A 22,640-nucleotide genomic window follows, 5' to 3' on the forward strand; every position below is an offset into this window, starting at 1 on the left:
TCCAAAAATCTACGACCATACTTCCTATTTTTTAAACTTCTTGACACACATAAGAAAGGATACAGGGCAGAGAGGAGAATCTGCTCAAAGGGACCAACTTCCCTGGGGCTTCAGGGTTAAGGGGAGCAGTGTCCCACATACCCTTGACTTGCTCCATGTGTCCCAAGGTTCTGCTCCATACTGTTGGGCTGTTCTACCTATCAGTCTTCATACCTCCCAATGACACTGGATTCTGGTTTCAGAAAGAAGCCATTTTTTCTTAGGGAATGAGGCTAAATGGTGGTGTTGGCAGGGGAGTGGAGAAAAGATAGATGGGGCCGGGGGCGGGGGGGCAACAGGTGAAAAGGTGTCGACCTATGAGCTTTTCATGGGGCATAACCAGCTATTGTGGCTTAAAACTCCAGCACAATTTTCAGGCAATACTTTCTAAGAAGTCCCTAGTTTTGTTGGAGGCTAACTACGGATCATTCTCTGCATGTTCGTGGAACTCTATGGATCTGAGTAAAGAGTAATGAGGAAGGATAACTTATTGGGGATTTCTAAGACCTGGGAAACACAGAAAGGAATCCGGCCCAACCTTTCTGTTGAGCCTTTATTATAGAGCTGATGGCAACAGCTGGTCTTTATGAAGGCGACTGTGGCTTTTAAAGCTTTTATGAAATCTCTGTCACCACTTCGGTAAGTCCTGTGTCATGCAGAAGAGTGCTGAGCATATGGCCCACCCCGCCTATGACTTCTCCCAGGTGTCTGCCATTTCCAGGGAGGGGAACTCAGCATTTTTTGGCTCTTGCCAAGAAACCAAATCGTTGAAGCTATGAGACTTGTTCCCAGTGGTAAGATCTTGTTTGATGAGAATGTAGCTTTCTGTCATTCTGGTGTGTACTGGCTTGGGTGTGGTCTCCCTAGCACCTGCTGGACTTTGATGAGTGAAGGGTAATTCTCAGATTTAAGGTCTTGGTTATATGACTTTTGTTTCTGGGAGCGTATGTTCCAAGGCTAAGTGGTCACTTGCAATTCATTCACAACTAAGGCAGCTTTGATAGTGGTATTCAACTCCATTCTCCCTTTTTCTCCAAGATCATCGTTGAACTTGCCCCTCTTTAATCACCTAGACTGTAATGGTTCTGGTTTTCTAAATCTCTGGTTGCTGTGAGCCTCTGTTAATCACTCACCTGCCCTCTTTCCTCCCATTCTTTTTATCCACATGTTACTTGAAAGCAAAAACTCAGAATGACATATTAAGTACCTCAGGCACTTTATTCAATGACAAAGAATCAACGGTGCATGGGTGCATGGCCTGATCTTTGATTCCATCCCATGATGATTAGGTAGGCTTTTCTGCTGCCATTGTCTTTGTAGCTTGGTTGCCATTGTTTACTTTCTGGGAATCTTGGAGATGAAAAGAATGTTAAGCTACCCGCTAGCCCAGCCACTGGCTTTCAAATCACCTCCCTGATTACCTGTCCGTCTTTACAGGATGGTGCCTCTCACCTTGAATGACTGCTATGTTCCAGCCTTTCACTCCTGCTTTAGAAAGGTGGCCCAGCCAATTAAACCCTGATTTATGCCTTTTCTTTCAATACTTGTCATCAGGAATAGGCCTCAACACCAAAGGTTTCTGCTAACCTTTGCTGTTGATAGTTTTTTTTTTAAATATGTTTAATTGATTTCAGAGAGGAGGGGAGAGGGAGAGAGGGATAGAAACATCAATGATGAGAGAGAAGCATCAGTTGGCTACCTCCTGCACACCCCCTACTGGGGATTGAGCCCACAACCTGGGCATGTGCCATGACTTAGAATTGAACCTTGACCTCCTGGTTCTTAGGTAGACACTCAACCACTGAGCTACACCAGCCGGGCATGCAGTTGATAATCTTGATGTAAGCCAGTTCATGTCTTTGTCCTTCAGTTGCAGCAAGAGTGTCAGTTTGAGGAGGAAGTAAAATGATTGTCATGCTGAGATCTCTGCAAAGACTGATGTGATAATCACCACACAGGGCAATGAGTATTTTTTCAGAATAACAATGATGATAAAATCAATGGTGAAAACATTAGTAAAGATTAAATGGCCATTTGGGCTTTGGCTATTCACTAGGAGAAGAAATTTTTATTGAATGGCAGCGGGGGGCCGGAGGTTGGGGTAAAACTACTAGTTTTCTTAATCAAGGAGTGACCTCTTCTGGGGAAAGGAAGCACTGGGGGCTGAGAACATCTGCACCCAGACAAGCAAGCTGTGCTAACGCGGATGGTCCCCGGGGGAGAAGCTCTCAGGGTAGATGTCACCCTGGGCGACCAAGTGGAAAAGAAAAAGGGACGAACTGAAACCAAAAATGACTTTCCCAGTAGCTTTCTCAGGGAGAGCACTCATAGCGAGAGCCAGGGAAGTCATGTGGGCCTGTTCCATGCACCGTGGCGGGGCCTCTGGCCAAGCACGCTGCCCAGATCCTGGAACCTGAGACCAGCCTTTCGGGTGGATGGTTTAAGGAAGGTCCAGATGGGAAGTGTATCGTTGTCTATTCCTAACTAGACGAGAAAAGAAAGGCAATGTGCCAAGCAAGGCTCAGAGAGCAGTGAGGTCTAGAAGAGCCAGGGGCTTTGGCTCAGTGGTCCTTTGGGAGCAGGTAAGGGGCAAGCCCCTACTGTAGTCCTGACAATCGGACTGGGAGTGATGAAAACCAAAAAAGATGCTTTTCCTCCCCACTGAATGTCACCAACTTCATCTGAAATTCAAGGTCTTGGGAGGAGGAAGGAAATCTTTTAGGAAGCCTTCCTGGTGGCTCCAGCCCCAATGCGCCCCTCTCTTCTGGTGCCTGGAGGACTTAAGCTGCGCTGGCTGGTAGAGCATTTAATCAGACATGGTTTGTGGGGCAGTGTCGCACATCACGTTTCCAAAGCCACAGGCCACGGCTTCCACATAGACCCCTGGGCGGCAAGGATGCAGGGTTAATGGAAATCATATTATCCTACCCCTTGTGAAGCGGGATTTGGAAGAGCTGGAATCAGAGAAGGGAAAGGACTTGCCCAAGGGCTCCCGTTCAGACTAGATTTTTCTGACCATCCTCTCCTAACAGTCAGTAGTGACTCCTCCACTATCCTCCAACTCCCCACCGTCTACTAAATTGATTGGTAATATTAATCATACCTGCATGCTAGATTGATTAGTAACAGGAGATCGACAGTTTGTTAAGCATTTACTTCTTTCAAGTCTCTGTTCATTCATTTATTCAGCAAATATTGATTGAGTGCCTACAATGTGCTAGAAGCTGGGGACATGGTACAGTCATCTCTTGGTATCCACGAGGGGTCAGTTCCAGCATCGGCCAGAGATACCCACATCTATAGATACTCAAGTCCCTTATAAAAAATGGCATAACAGCCCAACAAGCGTGGCTCAATGGTAGAGCATCAGACTATGAACCAGAAGGTCACAGTTCGATTCCGGTCAGGGCACATGCCCAGGTTGCGGGCTCAATTTCCAGTGTATGGCATATAGGAGGCAGCCGATCAATGATTCGTTCTCATCATTGATGTTTCAATCTCTCTCTCCCTCTCCCTTCCTCTCTGAAATCGATAAAAAAATATATACATATATTTTTAAATGGTATAACATTTGCATATAGCCCATGCACGTCCTCCTGTATTCTTTAAATTATCTCTAGATTACTTACAATACCTAAAACAATGTGAGAGCTGTGCCAATACTGGTTCCACTGTTTTGTTTAGTGAATAATGACAATAAAAAAGTCTGTACATGTTCATTACAGATGCAACCATTGTGAGCCTTCATAGTCCACATATAGTTAAGCCTAACAACAATGTAACCTTTTATTTTTTAGACCATTTTTGATCTGCGGCTGGTTGAATCGATGGATACGGCACCTGAGAATGTAGAGGGCAGACTTCAGTAAGTAAAACATTATAAGCTCAGGTATTTTCAAAATTTTTATCAACAGTGATCAAACTAAAACTATGCAGCCTCTGAAGACAAGGGTTCTGGTGCAGTGAGAGACTACAATGGAGGGGTGGGGTTGTTAGTCCAGGAGAGCTTCCTGCAGGAAGTGGCCATTCTCTTCATATCGTTGCTCAGACCTAACGTCTCCGATTCCTCCTTGCCTTCTCTTTTTGATAGTTTCCCTGATTGCATCCTGTCCATCAGCAATGTGGTGGGCTCTGCCCCTGAAATATGTCCAGATCCACTTTCTTCTCACTCTTGCAGTTTTCCTTTGTACCCAAGCGCCCCTGTTGTTGGCACATGGTCTCTCTGCTTTTGCCCTTGCCTCCTCATGGTTGAATGTGTTCGGACAATTCTGGATGAAAAATGTGTACATGTAGCCCTAGCCAGTTTGGCACAGTGGCTAGAGCATCAGCCTGTGGACCAAAGGGTCCTGGGTTTGATTCTAGTCAAGGGCACGTACTTTGGTTGCAGGCTCCTCCCTAGTGGGGTCTTGTGCGGGAGGCAACCAATTGATGTGTTTCTTTCACACCGATGTTTCTCTCTGTCTTTCTCTCTCTCTTCTACTCTCCCTTAAAATCAATGGAAAAATATCCTCGGATGAGGATTAACAAACAAACAAGCAACAACAACAAAAATGTGTACACCTTGTACAGCAGGACTTCTCAGAGGCTTTCATCGGCTAATCAGCACAGTGAATCTCTAACAGAGTGATACAGTACATAGCATGTTACTGACATATATGATCACATGGAAAGCCTTCTGGATAACCCAGAAATTGTCTATGAAAACATATTATATAAATTATTACTATCCCACATGATGACATATGGGAAATGGAGCCACTCCCAAGTTCGCTGAACCGGGAGTCAGGTTGCCCGAGTTCTAGCTGCGTTAGCTTTTTCTGAGCCGAGTGGCCATGGGCAAGAGATTTAACTTTTCTGTGCTCAGTCTCCTCCACCCCGTGACATACAGATCATAATTCCTGTTCTTTCTACTTTGCCAAGCTCTTCAGAGAATCAAATGAGATAATGGGCATTGAAAAAGGGGCATCCCCTCCCCCTCTTCCCCTCCGTAAACCAAAGCAAAACAAAACCTAATACCACTATGGTGCCACCGCGGGCTCCTAAAAATACATTAATATTTCCGGTGACAACATCTCTGCACTTAATTGTAATCAATGAGCAACAAATTAACATTTGGCTTATTTATTTGAGCCACTGGGAGTAAAACCCAGGGAGCTGCTGGCTTTTGGCTAGAAATCAAACAAAACAGAGAGTTCATTGGAGCTAAGGCTGCAGAGCATGCCAGCCCGTGTTGTGCATGGACATAGGCAAGAAAAGCCAGTTGTTGGACAGCATAGCCCGAAGAATGAAAAGAGCCCAGGTTATGTGACTTGGGCTGGGGAGATAAGAAGACCTGAAAATCCCACACTGTAGGGAAAAGGCTATAAAACTGCAATGATACTGATAAAGAATTTATTGTCACCTTAGCTAATGGTGGTGACACGTGCTCCACGCAGAATCATTGAATGGCATTGTGTGTGGTGATTCAGGGATGGTCAGTGGGGCAGCTTGGGCACTCTAAGCTGGCAGAGTTCTGTGGGTCTTTGTAAAGTGCCCATTCAGAGTATCTAGGTCATACTACGTCAGCAAACTCTGTCGATGTCCCCTTCCGGACCCGAACCCTGCCAGGATCTCTTTCTCTCTAGGGTTTTTGGTTGGGACTGAATATATGACCTTGAGCTTAGGACTCTGACCTCTAAGACTAATTCACACTCAACAAATACATCTTGATATATTTGTGGGCCAAGCCTTTGATGACAACGATGATGATGACAACAACTGATGATGACAGAATAAATAATGATAATAAAAAACATAGCATCCGGCCAGGTCAGTGTGGCTCAATAGTTAAGTATCGACCCATGAACCAAGAGGTCACGGTTCGATTCCCAATCAGGGTGCATGCCCAGGTTGTGAGCTCCATCCCTAGTAGTAGGGGGCATGCAGGAGGCAATTGATGAATGATTACCTCTCATTGATGTTTCTATCTCTCTCTCCCTCTCCATTCCGCTCTCTGAAATAAATAAAAACATATAAAAATATATATATAGCATCCATATGGCAGCTTAAAAGCCACTCATATCCAAGCCCTTCAAAATATGACCTGAAGTTGGTATTGATATCCCCACTGAACTGAAAGGAGAACCTGCAATCCAACAAATTATCAGAGGTCACATGGCCAGAGGGAGCCAGGCTGGGGCAGGAACCTGATATTTTGTCTCTCCATCTTACTATCTTTGTTTTACATGATGATGCTTCTCTGGCCACCACTCAAGGAAGTCAGTAACCCTTCTTGGCACTCAGTCTTGGAAAAACTCTTGCTGGAGTCTCTCACACCTGGAATAAGTCCCATTGCATAAGAGGTTTTGTGTTGGGGTGGTTTTGTAGGGCAAGATGATCTAGCTGATAGCAGAGTTGAGCTGTCACCAAATCTCTTACTGCTCATCAGAGAGTTTAGTTGGAGAGGCAACATACATTACAAATCACCTGGGCTCCCAAATCTGGCACTTACTAACTGTGTAACTGAATATGTTTGTGGCTCAGTGGCTCAGTTTTTCCACCTGTACGATGGAGCTTAGAATATTAGCCTGGCGGGGTTGTTGTGAAGCTTACGTGAATATATGTAAAGCACTTGCAACGGCCCCAGTAGGCATTAGCCACATTGTCCGACACACATAACACGGGCTGCATACTCTTTGTTTCCCTGGTATCTTGTTATTCTCGCTTTTCCCTAACTCATCATCCAACAGTAATTATGTGTCTCCACTAGACTGAGAAGTCTTGAAGAGAGAGCGCTAGTCAGATTCATGTCTGTATCTCTAGTGTCTGGTACATAGAAAGGCCCAAAGAATATTGTTAACTAAATGTGCGGATGAATAAATACACAAATAGCTGTTCAGTGTAGCCAATTTAGAAGAATTAGATGAACTACTTCCATTACTTGTTTCTGGAAATGATTTACAGTTATAATTTCTTCTGACACAATAAAAAAAAACCCCGAACACACAAGTAGGTGGATATCTTCATAAAGACTTGTCCTTCCTGTACTCACACTTTGACCAATATGTCTTAAAAAGGAGCCAGTACTCATTGGCCAAATTCTCTGCAGTTAATTCTGTGTGTTATCTAGAATGTTCCCTGATTAGGTATTGATCCATGGGGACAGAGGCTATGCTTTGTGTTCTCTTATATCCCCAACAGCCAGGAACCGCTACTGTCAGCGTCTGTTGTAAATAAATGACCAGTGGCTGTTCTTTCATTTTTGCTACACATCCATTGATCAGGAAGTTTCATGCCAAAGTGCTTTCTCCACCCACACACAAACCTGAAGATTGAGGTGTCAGTGTCCTGGGAGAGAACTCAATAGACTTCAAAAGGTTTCTGTTTGCACAAAGCTATTTACCAGGATTACTGAGCAAACAGGAGAAATGGAACAAAACGATAAACACAATCTGTGCTGCTTTCCTGTGGGATTTTCTTTCAGGGTATGTCCAGTAACTGGCGAAATTGACTTCTTGGAGGAAAGAGGAGAGGAAGGGAAATAGACACGTTATCATGCACCTCTGTCTCCTGTGGGTTTTGTGGCTCTAGCTGACCATGACTCTGCCCAGCCTTTGCTAATCACTTCTTTTTTGGACTGACCTACAGTTGGGTACATAGACCCATGGCATTCCCTGGAAACACGGTGAGGTTGAGGCCGGGGACTATGGTTTCGAGTGGAGTGACCTGGCCTTTCTCAGAAATGAGGGTTTGTTAAGTAACCGAATCCAGATGGCAGCACAGCCAGGGGGCAGGGAGCACTGGTTGGGCTCAGCTTATCAGCGTTGGCACCTTAATTGATGGGAACAGAAAGGGACACAAATATTTGGGTAGCTGCTGGGTTTCTCACAGCTAGGAGGACCACAGCATACAAAACAATCTAGCAGCTCCTTTAGTTTGAGGTGAACATTATTGTCCCCATGAACAGATGAGGAAACTGAGTCTCAGGTTCCCTGGCCAGACAGTGGCAGTCTGGATCTAAATTCTGAGCTTTTGATGCCACATCCTGAGCTCTTTCCCTACAGGAAGATTCTAGGGAGCCTCCACTTCTCCCAGCCCCCACCTCCGGGATTGGGTATATTTGGCTCATTGTCATTATCTAATTACTCATGTGCTCTGAAGCTTGCCTTCATCTCTGGGCAGCTCTGGGATACAGACTCATTCAATAGTGACAATAGATGTTGTTGTTGTTTTTTTCTGGGGTTTGAGAAGCACAGCTTAGTGAGAAGATGACCCGGGGGCTTTAGAACCCCTGGAATCATAACAACTTATGAACATAGAGCACTTCCTGAAGTTTCTACATGCAGGAGCTCACTCTTCCTTGCAATAACCTTGTGAAGGACGCATCATTGTTATATCCATTTTACAGATGGAGAGACTGAGGCTTGGAGAGATTGACGTGTTCCAGATTGCACAGCTGGAAAGAATTAGAGCTGGGAATTGACTTGAGGCAGCTAGCGTGCTTAATCCTGACTCTGCAAATACTTGACAGACTGGGACAATGCCCGTGGTTCTCAAAGTGGTCCTCTGACCAGCAGCTTGTCACCCCAGACCTACTGAGGCAGAAACTCTGGAGGTAGGCATAGCTATCTGGGCTGTAGCAGCCTTCCCGTGTAACCTGTACTGATATATTCGAGTCTGCTATACTGCTGTGCTCCGAGGAAAGAAGGGACTTACATAGAACACTGTGGGCACCGGGTGAGCTTCGTCTTGGGAAGATGTTTCTCCTAGAGGTACTGTTGTTTTAGGTTGTGGACCACACCCGAGGGAGTAGAGTAGAAACAGAATCTCTCCAGAGACAGGATTTGATAAGAGAAGGTGGGAAGAGGTGACATGCCAGCGCCCTTCCAAGAATACGCTGTGTTTGTAGAACAGGTATTGTTTATCCACTAAAGCTCACTGAGGTTAGGTGACATGGCCAAGGTTATGCAAATAGCGACAAACAATGAACTCAAACCCAGGCCTATTTCTACAGAATGTCACCCCGCATTGCCTCCTAGGTGAGTCCTAAACATTTCAGAGACTCCCTCTGACTCATGAGAAATTCTCCCCAGTCATAATCTTCCCCTGAAAAGATAACCTGGAATGAGGGGAAGAATTAAGACAATAGTAGGATGATGGTCACAGGAGCGGATAAAGGTTAGGGGAGGGGTTCAGAGAAGGGCAGAAAGGAGACTAGGATGACTTCATGGTACCATTCCACAGATGACTGTCTCCTCATGTTGACCACTATAGGCCTATGCCTCTCCAAAGAGGACAAAAGGCACGGTGAGGGTAGAAAGAGGCCTGTCTCTGACGTCCTTTTTGGAAGTTGAAATTCTAGGAGTGTTCATGTTAACATGGTCCTTAGGAAAGAGTGTGGGGCAAGGCTGTCAACAAGGACTTTCAAGGGGGTTGGAGCTGTTTTAGAATCAACTGTGGAGTAAGGGCCATGATGAGGTCTGGAGAAAAACACCCTGAGGGTTGATCTTATCAATACTCCCCCATGTTTCTGCTGTTAGCAGAAAATGAACATGCCCATCTAGAGATGCCTAGAAGGAACCAGAAATCACCCAGGTGACACATGCAGAAAGAGGGGCGTGTGCCAAAGCTAGGAAGGGGCTTCCCCTCTCAGAAGAGCGTGAAGAGATTTCAGTGAATGCATTCATGTTAGCTCGGTATTTTGATCTTTCACACCTTCCTCTTAATACATACTTGTATCTCCTCCAGTTTCTGCCCAGGTATCCATCCCTGCAAAAAACATAGCTCCCTAAGAGCCAGAGCAGACTTCAATGTTTTATATTTTCATAATTTAATAAACCAACCTCCCCACCTAAACTTGACCCCCTTTTTTTCTCCTTCTCTAGTATCCTATATTTTCAGCATTTTCTTGCACAACTGATAATCTTATCTATCTATCTATCTATCTATCTATCTATCTATCTATCTATGTATCTATCTATCCAACTATCTATCTATCTATCTATCTATCTATCTATCTATCTATCTACACACACATAGGCCTGACCATGCCCATCCTCAGCAATACTGGAAATCAAGACAGTATGCTTCCTTTAATCCTCTCCCTGGGCAGTTCCTATGACTGTTCACGCCCCACTATTAGCATGCCAACAAAATAATAGGGATCTTCAGAAAACGTTAAAGAGAAATGGTTTAAATGCAGCAAAACCTTGGAAGTATTCGTTAACAAGCATTTAATGAGATAATTATAAACCTTTTCCACTTAAGTCATAGCTCAAAAAGTCTAGACACCCTTTCTAGGTATCACATTATTAATCTGGTTTAAAGGAAACACTGAAAAATATTTCTCTGAATAAATTATAATCCTGAACCCTTCATGATGTCAGTCTTGTTGACGCCCATTGTTGGGCCAAAATGGGGAATTTTATGCTCAATTCTGGGGTCTCCCTAGGAAGAAGATAGACTGACAGAGTGGTCGTCTAATCTGTGTTGAATCTGATGCCTGTCACTTAATGGCTGTGACACACTGGGAAAATACTCACTATCTCTAACCCTCCATTTACTCACCTGAAAAATGGGGCAGTGGTGGAGGGTAGTTTTGGCACAGTGTCTGCAACAAAGTAAGGATGCAGTACATGCCACCTCTAATTGCTTTGGTCAGCATGTTAGTCTCCAGGCTGCCCTTGAAATGAGCACCTTTTACAAAGATAGCTGTAGTTGTCATCTTTAAGAAGTGGATGATGCCATGTGGGAGACACAATGACAGTCTATCCAACAACAGTCAGCCAGGAGTGGTGAGGCACCATTTGTATTCTTGGCATCGTGCTGGGCACCGGCATTATATTCTGAACCTGATGGGGCCTTTCAGGTTGCTAAAAATAACTCTACCCTGTCAATTAAGGGTGGTTAAGAAATACCCAAGGAACTGATGTCTATTTGTTTTGCAGTAATGAGGTTCTTTGGGTTGGATTGTCTGATCATGTCACTTAAAATGGTCACCTCAGGTTGCCTGAATTGATCCTCTCCTGCAGTTGGCGGTGAACCATGGATATACTAGTAGATAACATGGCAGCATAGAGAACGTGGAAGATTAGGAGCTGGGCAATTTGGTCTTTACCATGCCTATCCGCACATCATCACCACAGGCAAGTCACCTCACCGTTCTGGGACTCCTGATCCCTAAAATAAGCATGTAAATAGCCACCCATGTCAGTTAGTTGGTTATTTCAGAGTAAAAGATGAAATGATTTTATTGTGGTCTTTATTGAGAGTTCTTTCAGATGCTAGAAGTTTCCTGGGTCAAGGAATAAGAGAATGATTTTTCTTTCCTGATCAGTTCTTTCCAATTCCCTGAATAAAAATCAAACTAAATGTAAGAGGAAATATTAAAAATGGCTCTTACTTGATCACCTGGAAGTCCGAATGGACTAATGTGGAAGTTCAGGTCCTTGGAGAAGCACACACTAAGACGGGATTAGATTCCCAAGAAATTTCCTGGAGGGAATACCTATGAAGAAAGAGGGAGGAAGTAGGAGGAGGCAAGGAGGGCCTTCAGATAGGATGCAGGTCCCACACCTGTGAAAGGAAAGGAAGAAGGAGCAAAAGAGTCTCAGGTTGGAATGCACTTCTAAAATTTAGTATTTGGCTAGGTCGATGCGAGTTCTTGAGCCAAAATTGCCACCTGGCCATGATGGTTCAGTGGTTGAGTGTTGACCTATGAACCAGGAGGTCACTGTTCGATTCCTGGACAGAGCACATGCCTGGGTTTCAGGCTTGATTCCTAGTGGGAGTGTGCAGGAGGCAGCCTCTCATCGTTGATGTTTCTATCTCTTTCTCCCTCTCTGAAATCAATAAAAAAATATTTTTTAAAATTGCCCACAAGAGCAGTTCCGTGTCTCACAGACGTGGCCCTGGACTAGCTCCCTTCCCATGCTTAGTCACTGACAGGGAGCAGCCTGAGGGAGGTGTGGCCTTGGTTTGGACACAGTAGTGTCTGGGACATCAGTCAACTGGGCTACGCATCGCAGGAGACCTGAGCAGTGTGTCTTCGTGGCCGCCCACCGAACTGTCCGAGATTTCTTCTGTAAAACACAGATCTTAAGGAGTTTGAAAAACAACCAGATCATTTGTAATAATGTATTTTTTCTACCCTAAATCAATGTCTCATTCTCCCCTTTGACTTTCACTTCCCCCTCTGTTTCAACTAGACCAATCGAGTTGAGCCCCACCCAACTTTGTGGAGTTCCTCATGTGACAGTTTTAACAAGTCGACATGTGAATCAGCCACATGAACTTTCTTTGTTTTACCTTCTCAATGAGTTACGATATACTCTCTTGGGTTTCAGATGTTGTCCCGCTATAGTCTCTGCTGGGGTATTTCAGAATTTCTTTGTGTACACTATATTATTTTCCTAAAATTTAAGAAATGATGAATAAGGAAACATATCAAGATATAAGTTTTTAGAACTGGTCTAATCAGTTACCTTTAAGGGTTTATAATTCACAAAGTATTAGGTTCATGTCCCTTGGACTGCTTTATTCTGCTTGGCAACAGGGACTCACAGCAGTTTTCCAGCTGTCCAACTTCACCCCACATCACCCCCATCTTTCTTGTGACAAGCTTGTACTGTATACAGCATGGATACACTGAACAGAGAGGATTCACACCCTGGGTGGGACAGATGGGATGGTGAGAGATTTTATGCTTCTCAGAGGGCATGCAATTGAAAACTTATGAATTGTTTACTTCTGGAATTTTCCATTGAATATTTTAGGATCATAGTAGACTGCAGGTAACTAAAACCACAGAAAGCAAAACCAGGATGAGGGGGACTACTGTAATAGAGGCTGAAATAGTGGAGAAAGACTTCTCAGAGGCCATTGGACTTCAACTTCAAACCTATTCAAAGGGTTTTGAGTGTTGACTTGGAGGATCAGCACAGACTATTAGGGAGACACCATTATATAGAGTAGGCCAGTGCACGAATTGGTGCACCAGTGGGGTCCCTTGGCCTGGCCTGCGGGATAGGACTGAAACTGGCTCTTTGACATCCCCCGAGGGGTCCTGGATTGTGAGAGGGCACAGGCCAGGCCGAGGGACCCCAACAGTGCATGATCAGGGCCAGGGAGGGACACGGGAGGTTGGCCAGCCGGGGAAGGACCGCAGGAGGGCTCCAGGGCATGTCTGGCCCATCTCACTCAGTCCCGGTCTGCCGGACCCCAGCAGCAAGCTAACCTACCAGTTGGAGCATCTGCCCTCTGGTGGTCAGTGCACATCATAGTGAGCAGTTGAGTGGCCTTAGCATATCATTAGCATATTACACTTTGATTGGTTGAATGGACGACCAGACACTTAGCATATTAGGCTTTTATTATGTAGGATAGTGTTCCTCTTGGAGTCTGTCTGGGCAGTGGGGATCCTGACCATACTTACTAGCTGTGTGATAGTTAAGTTGAACAACTCACTGCTGTACTTCACTCTCTTCACGTGGGAAAAGGGTAACTCACTCATAGGGCTGTTGTAAACAGTCAGTCAATTTGTTAGGCGCTAGGCTAACTGGGCAGGACACTTGAAGATCCACATAGCAGAAATAATGTCTCTGTTGCAGCTCCTGAACTCTGCCATTGCAGTGTGTTATGCCTTGTCCCCCACAAAGTCCATATGTTGAAACACTACCCTCCCTCCCCCCAATATGATGGTGGGGCCTTTAGGAGGTGATTTGGTTTAGGTGAGGCCATAAGGGTGGTGCCTCTAAAAAGATTAAGAGACTAGATCTCTCTCTCTGCTCTTCACCATGTGAGGACACAGCAAGAAGATAGCCATCTATGCACCAGGAAAAGGTATCTTACCAGACACTGGGTCTGCCAGCACCTAGGTCTTGGACTTCCCACACTCCACAACTGTGAGAAATACATTTCTGTTGTTTAAGTCACCAGGTCTGTGGTGTTGCGTTACAGCAGGCTGAACAAACACAGACATACTGGAAAGCATTGGGGACAGTAGGTAAATGAATGGTGGTGGCTGTATGTCAGCAAAATTTTATTTGTGGACAATGAAATCTGATTTCATATCATTTTTACACATCACAAAACATTGTGATAGTTTTGATCCCCTCCCCCACAATGATTCAAAAATGTAAACCATTCTTAGCTCTCCAACCATACAAAAACAATTGGCATGCTGGATTTGGTCCAGGAGCTATAGTCGCCGACCCAAGATAGAGCATCAAGTAACTTGCTCCAAAAGCTAGTCCCACTTATCAGATAGGAAAGTAGAATCTAGAGAATTCATGCAAGATTCTGGACAAGAATTTCTGCTACATGCATCTTCCAGCGTCTTGCCCGGTCAAGAGGGAAGAATTGCAACAATTCCAGGTACGGAATCTGAGCGTCTTCCTCACCATGGATTGCTCTCTGCTGATCAGCTGTTTTTACATATTATTTTTAGAACTTTCAAAATGGCAGCCACAGAAAGCCAATACCCCAAACAGAAGCCAGAGAGAACTAATATGAAAAGAAATCAACTTTTCCAGTGAATACTAGTTATTTACTTTGGATTCGGCCACTAAGCCTAGGATAGAAATGAATGAAAATATGCCCAAAGGCATATATATGAGCATGAGGAGTTAGACCCTCTGTCCCCCCACCAAAAACCCCCCAAAAAACTGGGTTGGACTTTTTACTTTAAAATACACTCTTGAATTTAATGATCTGTGACTTGCTCCTTTCCCCTCAGCTCAGCAAGCTTCCGCACTCCCCTTCTCCTCCTCACTTTTGGGGAAATAATGGATGTTTCAAATAAAAACAGGTGTAAATCACTGTATGAATAAAATGAATAAATATGATGTGCCTGGAAATAGTCCTTAATTGGAAGCTATGCTTTTCCCTTAGCCTGAGGGAAGGCAGAGCTTACATTTGGGTGTTGCCTTGGTTTTTTGAAGGATTTCATGTACAGTTAGCTCTCTCTTTTTTTTTTTTTTTTTGCAGATTTTTTTAATTGTAAAAAACGGTGTTTGCATGCTCTACGAATTTATCATTTCTCCCTCTTCCACCCCAGGGTCAGTTGTATGGTCAATGAATCACAATGAACTGTCCCTTAGCTGGTTGCCCTGCCCCCTCCTAGTCTCTTATCCACGTCACAGGGACTCTGCATCCACGTCAACCGACAGTTTACAGGAGAGCCGATGCTGGCTCATGCCTCTGTGCCTCTGCTCACAGTTCCTTTGGAACTGAATGATTTCCACCCTTAAAGCAGGCTATCTTGGCTGCAGAGCAGAAAGAACAAAGGATGCAAATTTGAGGAAGTTCTAAAGTAACCAGGCTGCCAAACACCAGAGGGATGCCAAGCTATTCTGCGTGTGTATGCGGTCACCTTTTGGTAGAGAGGTCAAAGGCTTTTGCCAACATCATCTCTAAGCTTCAGTGCTTCCAGGTGACTTTTTATTTTTTAAAACATATTTTATTGACTTTTATTTAGAGCGAGAGGAAGGGAAGGGAGAGAGAGATAGAAACATTGATGAAAGAGAACATCCATCGATCAGCTGCCTCCTGCACATCCCTCACTGGGGATCGAGCTGCAACCCAGGCATGTGCCCTGACCAGGAATGGAACTGACGACCTCTTGATGCATAGGTCGATATTCAACCAATGAGTCACACCGGCCGGGCCCAGGTGACTTCTTAAAGCAGGGGTGGGCAGACCTTTTGACTCGAGGGCCACAATGGGTTCTTAAACTGGACCGGAGGGCCGGAACAAAAGCATGGATGGAGTGTTTGTGTGAACTAATATAAATTCAAAGTAAACATCATTACATAAAAGGGTACGGTCTTTTTTTTTTTTAAGTTTTATTCATTTCAAAAGGGCCGGATTCGGCCCGCGGGCCGTAGTTTGCCCAAGGCTGTCTTAAAGGAAGGAATTAACAGACATATGGGCAGTAAAAGAAAACTCTACAGGAGAATGAAGATAATCAAAGAATGACCTTTATTTGGACATTTTCTATGTAAGACTATGTTGGGCTGGGATGGGCCTGATTCCTGGACTGACTGGACTTGGATTAGATCCTGAGTCCTACCATCTGTCATTGTTCTTCTAAAATTGTAAAGGGATCCTTTCTTATTTCTAGTCAACAATCATGTTGGGGGCCCCACCGAAGCATTAAGGATGTGCTAGGTGCTAAAGTAGGGGTTGTAGGTAGAGGCACAAAATAAAACTAAAATGGTCCTTCTTCTTGCAGTCCATGCAGTCTAATGGGAGTAGACACATATGTATAGACATTTGCAATGCAGCACGTTAAAGGATCAGATAGCAGTGACACGGGATGCCATGGAGCCCAAAGAGGAACATCTTAGCCTTGGGCCAGGGAGGGTTGTCTAGAGGATCCAACCCCTCAGTGTCTTATCTACTGTTGGTCCAGCTTCAAAATTCCAGCCTCTCAAAGCTGGCTATCCCTGTGGTCACAGCATCCATCCAAAGGAATTGTCGCCACTTGCTTAATTCTCTGATGGGATGTAACTTCACAAGACAGGGATGGTTTGGATTTTGCTCATAACATGCCCTCACCACGTGACAGTACCCGACACCTAATAGGTACCTTATAAATATGGGTTGTGTGCCAAGCAAGAAGGTATTTGCACATGAATTTTCACCCTTTCCTCCAAGTGCTGAGGGGAATTCTGTTGTACTATTTAATGACGTCATACTGCATTCCGAACTCTGAGCCAAGTCTCGAAGGAAACAGCAAAATAAGGAAAAACATGTTTGAGAATATTTGGACCCAGAGGAGCCTTGGATGCCGGTTGATTCTCTGCCTCGGTTGTACAGATAGATGGTTGAAGTTCAGAGAAGTTGTGCTGTAATTGTTAGAACAGGTCACCCAGGTAATTAGTTTAGAGCAAGTGGAAAGACCAGGTGTCTCCATTTCCACCCTCAGTTCCTTCCTCTGAGTCCCACACGCTCCTCTGTCGGTTACAGATGTGTAGGGGGGAGAGGAAGGATTCCGAAAAGGACTCGTTGCTTCTGCTAGCACGCAGACCACTTCTGAATTCCTCAGGAGCCTCATCTTGCAAATAAGGCTTTGTGGAACAGAATATTTTATGTGATAGGATTATGTTCTACAAAAACCCCCCAAAAATGTAAAGGCTGCTTTCTTCGGCGATAAGTAATTGCTCCTGGCAGGAGAGCCTTCTGCTTTATAGAAAAGACCCCTTCTCCTGCTTTCATCTGATAGCTCAGTGAGGCCCCAGAGGGAAATGTTAGGAACAAATGCTTATTTGAGCTATAAAATTCCCTTGAAAAGTGAAGCTTGAAATCCTTTAGGGATCCCAGTGTTCTTTCAGGATTGATTTTGACACTGTAGAACTAACATCCTAACTAACTTCCAGGCCTAAATATATTGTGACTCGTGCTTGGAGAGTTTAAAGAATATTTTAAAATAAGTTTTCATATCAAGAGCAAAAAGACATAGTTTGTAGTCTGTGACTTTAGAATTACCCTTCAGCAGCATTTGCTACAGCGGTGCCAGGAAGAAGTGAGAACAAAGGATAAGTTGCAGGGGCTGGGATTCCATCCTAACAGAAAAACATTAAGTGACCAAAAAATGCACCAGGAAAAAAACAAAATAAGAAAACTTTTTATCAACAATAAAAATTCATGATTTCTAACATTTATTGACCACTCAAAATATTCCAGGCATTTGTAAGCCTTTACAGTAATTAAAGCAGTAACTAATATTCATAACAGCCCCATGGAGAACGGTACAATTAATATCCTCATTTTAAAAAGAGTGTACTTGCCCAGCTGGTGTGGCCCAGTGGTTGAGCGTCGATCTTGAACCAGGAGGTCATGATTTGATTCCTGGTCAGGGCACACGCCCAGGTTGCAGGCTTGATCTCCAGCGGGGGGTGTGCAGGAGGCAGCTGATCAGTGATTCTCTCATCATTGATGTTTCTGTCTCTCTCTCTATCCCTCTCCCTTCCTCTCTGAAATCAGTAAAAACACATTAAAATAGAATGAAATAATAAGTGAACTTAGGCACAAAAGACTAATGGAACTTACTGGAGGCGATATTCTAGGAAGTGGTAGAGTTCATGTTCAAGCATAGGCAGTTTGGTTCCAGTGCCCATTGTTTGTTTTTGTTGTTTTCCTTTAAGTTAAAATTTTAAATCTTAAAGTAACATAGTCCCTGTTGGAATACTTCCTGATCCCAAAATTGTACTTACATGAATTAACAGAGACACACACAAATATTTATGTACGAGAATGTCCTTCAAACCTTTCCTTCCAATAATAGGAATTGGAAACATTCCAAATGCTCAACAATTAAGGGTCTATTAAGTGCTTGATTTAAAAATGGAAAAAAGAAAGTAAAGCTCAAAGAAAAATATGAAGTCACTCATAATTCCTCTCCTTTGAAATAACCACAAAGAAATTGCTGAGCAAATGTTTCCAGCTTTCTCTCTGCATTTTATTTCAGATATGAAATTGGGATCATACTGCATATATTGCTTTATGATCTGACTTTTCTTTATAGATCATATTATAAATCATTTCCAAGCCATTAGTTATTAGTCTAATTACTCATTTAATGTCTTCCCAGTATTTCATCATTTATACAAATTGTGATTTATTTAACAAAACTTCTATTGTTAGATCTGGGCTCTTTTATAGATTTTTCAAAATATATTTTTTATTTCAGAGAGGAAGGGAGAGGGAGAGAGAGATAGAACATCAATGATGAGAGAGAATCATCAATCAGCTGCCTCCTGCATGCCCCCTACTGGGGACCAAGCCAGCAACCTGGGCATGTGCCCTGACAGGGAATGGAACCAGCAACCTTTCTGTCACAGTACAACGTCACAGTACACTGGTCAGGGCTAGACTCTACTTTCAAGAGGCTTAAAGTTTCGTTTTAGAATCATTACCTACATGTATGAAACACTATTGGGAGAAGATGTGTGGTAATTCTGCCATGGCATACTCTTCTACTTTTAGTTGTCCAGTGAACATCTGCTTATTGTGTAATATTCAAATGCATCCTCCTGGGAAAATACTTCTCCATCTCTCCTTGCCTCGTGTAAGTATCTCAATCTTGATTCTTAGGGTTTCATATTCAAACTTCCAGTAAAACATGTAGCACTATATTAGCATGATCTCAGGAGTGTGAGCTTCTCCATGGTTGAGAAATGTCCTGCCAATTTCTGTGTCTCTGTCCACCTGGAACAATGGCCAGCAAAAAAATGCATTTTTATTTTTCTTCAATGAGGCTTGTTGTTGCCCTTCACCACAACTCTTCTTTAAAAAACCTCCAAACCCCAAAATGTGGCACTGCAATTTACTACTGCTAAACAAATGTGTAAATTTAATGACTGTGGTTACCCAATTGTGCCTGTGGAAGGCTTCCTTTCTTTAAAAAAAAAAAAAAAAAAAAAAAAACAGCACAAAAAACAGGTAAACACTTTGGTTTGTCATGTTTCTGAAGCACTATGTGTCACCACGTCTTCGTGCCATGTTTGGTCTCCTGGGTCACAGTGCCTCCTAATGTCTTCTTTACCAGGATTTCTTCTTCTGTCTCCTGGAGCCACTCTAAGGTGGAATACAATGTTCTGTTCAACACCTTCTTCAGGTGGGATAGGCAAATCTTGTTGCTTTGCAGGAAGAGTGATGTTTAATTTGTTTTCTTATGATTCAGAGACTATGATTCATTACCCAGGTCTCTGTCCCTTCTCCTCTCCTTTTTCCCTATTCCTGTCTCCCTTGCTCCATCTCTGGGATGACATGCTTCTCATACCCCACTCCCCCCTTTATGAGTTCTTTCCATTCTCTACCCTAGATACTGCATTCAACTATGTGATCATGGTTCAAATGTACTTTGACCCTTGAGTTTCTCCATGGTGCCAACCTTAATCTCCAGGACTTTCCAGTGAATGGACAATTAAGTCTCAATGTCTTACAGTGAAACTTCCAGTAAAGAAAATCTGGTCCATTTGTGGGTCAGGTGTCTACCCCTGGTCCAATAAGCTGATGCCAACTTGGAGAGGGTCATGTGGAACATGACACCTGGATCTCAAAAAAGGAGACTGGAAGTGAGTAATGAATTGGCTGTTAGGACATATGCAGCAATTTATAACTCCTTCTTTCTGCTCTTCGAATCCTACCTAATAAATATTTCTCATATATATTCCCCTCCACTGTTTTGGCCCTCATATATTCTTGCTTAGATTACTGTGATAGTCTCCTACTTGGTCTACATGCTTCTGATCTCCTCCCCCATGCTAATATACATTCTACATTGCTGCCTTTGGGAAACATAAAGTCTTCATACTATTTTCCTAATTCAGAATCCCTAATTGCCTCCTACTTCTTATGAAATACAATATAAATGGTTTTAAAGCCAGATCCCTTTCTACCTGCTCCATCCCTCTGCTCCCTAGTCCTCTACTTGGTCTAGGATAGTTGGTCTCACTGTTTTGAGTGGTTTGCTGCTCACAAGCCCACAATTCTCAGCATTCTTCTTCTCTGGGAGCTTCTGTAGCTCTTTGTATCACAGTACATACAAGAATGGCTATAACACAGATGGGTTGCTGAATGAGTGAGATATGAAGAGATATGAGTAGACAATAAGAAGCAGGGCTCTGGTCATGACATTATTAGTCGCCCATCTTAATAAGTTTTCCTAAACTATACTTCTTGACTCCTTAGGCATCCAAAAAAAATTGTAGAAATTACAATGAAAAAAAAATCTGTTTAGTCTTCTAATTAATGTATAGAGTGACTCAGCAAAATGTCAAATTTTTCTAACTTTGCTGGAATGAAATAAATTTAGTATAGCAACACAACCTCATGCTAATTACAAACCCTAATTGGCATCTTTAATGAACAAAACTATGAAACATTAAAATTGCTTTAAAATAGTATTTTTAAAATGAATACACAACCATTTTCAAACTTTAAACCTATTGGGATAAAAATAATTTTCATAAAAACTGGAAACTGCCTTAAAAAATCTGGAACTTAGTTTTAATAGCTATAAAATGAAGATTGATTGACCTCCTAGACATCTTCTAGTGCAGATATTTATATTTTAAAATTACCTTGGTTCTTATCTTTATCCATTGCTGTGCCACAACAGGGACAAGTGTCCTATCTCTGTCCATTCCCAATTTCTGAATAGGGATTGGCCTATAATAGGAGCTAAAAAAAATACATGTTGACTAGATATAGCTGATCAAGCTCTGAGCAGTTTCTGTAAAGGAAGAAAAATAATTGCATCCCAGGATATGGGCGAACCATTTTGGGAATAATGCTAAGATAAACCTTACTGACATTTACAAAAATACTTGAGAGGCCACTTGGAAACATATAATTGGCAAGTAGAACTGGATTGCTGGTGGGAAGGGAATTAGGTAGGAATACAGCAAACCAAGCTTTCCGTTGGGAATGGCTATAGAGAGCAGATGGTGAAAAGAAATTGGTAAAAAGTTTTAAAAAGAAGAAACAGAGACAGTGACTGCCCACTGAATTTAACTCACCAGCATTACTACGCATGAGTCTCTTTCTTTGATGAATGAATGAAGAAATAAAAAGAAGACGAACCATGATATCTGAAGCAAAGACTCAAAAGATAGAATTTGTAATGTCATGATGATGATAATGATGATGTTTGTCAACATTTTATGATCTTTTACTACGTATGACACCTTGTATAATGGATATAAGGAAAGAAGATAATAGATTAAAGGGGAATTTAATGAGATTATCAACTAAAGGGCCTTAATGTAGTTGGAGTCAATGGATATTAAGTCCTCTTTTCTCCCCTTAGGGTCAAACAGACCTATATTTGAATATAAGCACACAATTACTAAACATGTGACCCTCAACAAGTTACTTAATCTCTCTGAGCTCAGATTTATTATCTGTGAAATGGGAAAATTACTACTTAGTTCATGAGGACAGTTGTGCTAATTAAATGAAATATTACATGAAGAAGTAATTTGTTTACTTCCATGCAAATATGACATTTCAGATATTAACTCTTCATATTATTAAGCAGTTAGATAAAATGCATGCGCACAGCCATGAATAATTAGCAGTAGGTAATTATGTAGGAGGAGTGGCAACAAGCATCATGGGACAATAGCTGAGTGAGATGAGGCAAGAGAAGTAATGGGGTCCAGATTACATTGGATCTTGTAAACCTCTGTCTACAAAAACTCTGACTTTTATTTGAGTGAATAGGGACCCAGTCCAATAGGGGGGTGTCATAAAATAAATAATATATATCTTAAGAGAATCACTTTGGCTGCAGTGCTTAGTGAGACTATAGGAAGTTAAGGAAGGAGGGGGAAAGTCAGGCTATTGCAGTGAATCAGGTGAAAAATAACAATGGCTTGAACCAGAGTGGTAGCGGTAGGGTTGGTGAGGAGTCATTAGATTCTGATATCTTCTGAAGATAGAGCCAAGAGTATTTTCTGACAAGTTGAGTGTGGAATATGAGAGAGAGAGAGAGAGAGAGAGAGAGAGAGAGAGAGAGAGAGAGAGAGAGAGAGAATCGATGACACCTTTTCCAAGATTTTAGCCCAAGCAACCAGAAGGATGAGCTGTCATCTGTTGAGATGGGAAAGCTGCAG

At 42.9% G+C, this 22,640-nt stretch overlaps 1 long non-coding RNA gene across 7 annotated transcripts in view; it reads left to right on the forward strand.

The window, feature by feature from the left end:
• Positions 1-22,640, forward strand: part of LOC132219748 (uncharacterized) — an 801,764-nt gene that overhangs the window by 243,153 nt on the left and 535,971 nt on the right. For all 7 annotated transcript variants that reach the window (XR_009449597.1, XR_009449595.1, XR_009449596.1 and 4 more), the window contains one exon: positions 3,837-3,904. This is a non-coding gene — a long non-coding RNA (uncharacterized LOC132219748). The remainder of the gene's footprint in view (positions 1-3,836; positions 3,905-22,640) is intronic.

This window comes from Myotis daubentonii, chromosome 17 (genome assembly GCF_963259705.1).
Source record: "Myotis daubentonii chromosome 17, mMyoDau2.1, whole genome shotgun sequence".
In the NCBI taxonomy this organism is placed as follows: Eukaryota; Metazoa; Chordata; class Mammalia; order Chiroptera; family Vespertilionidae; genus Myotis; species Myotis daubentonii.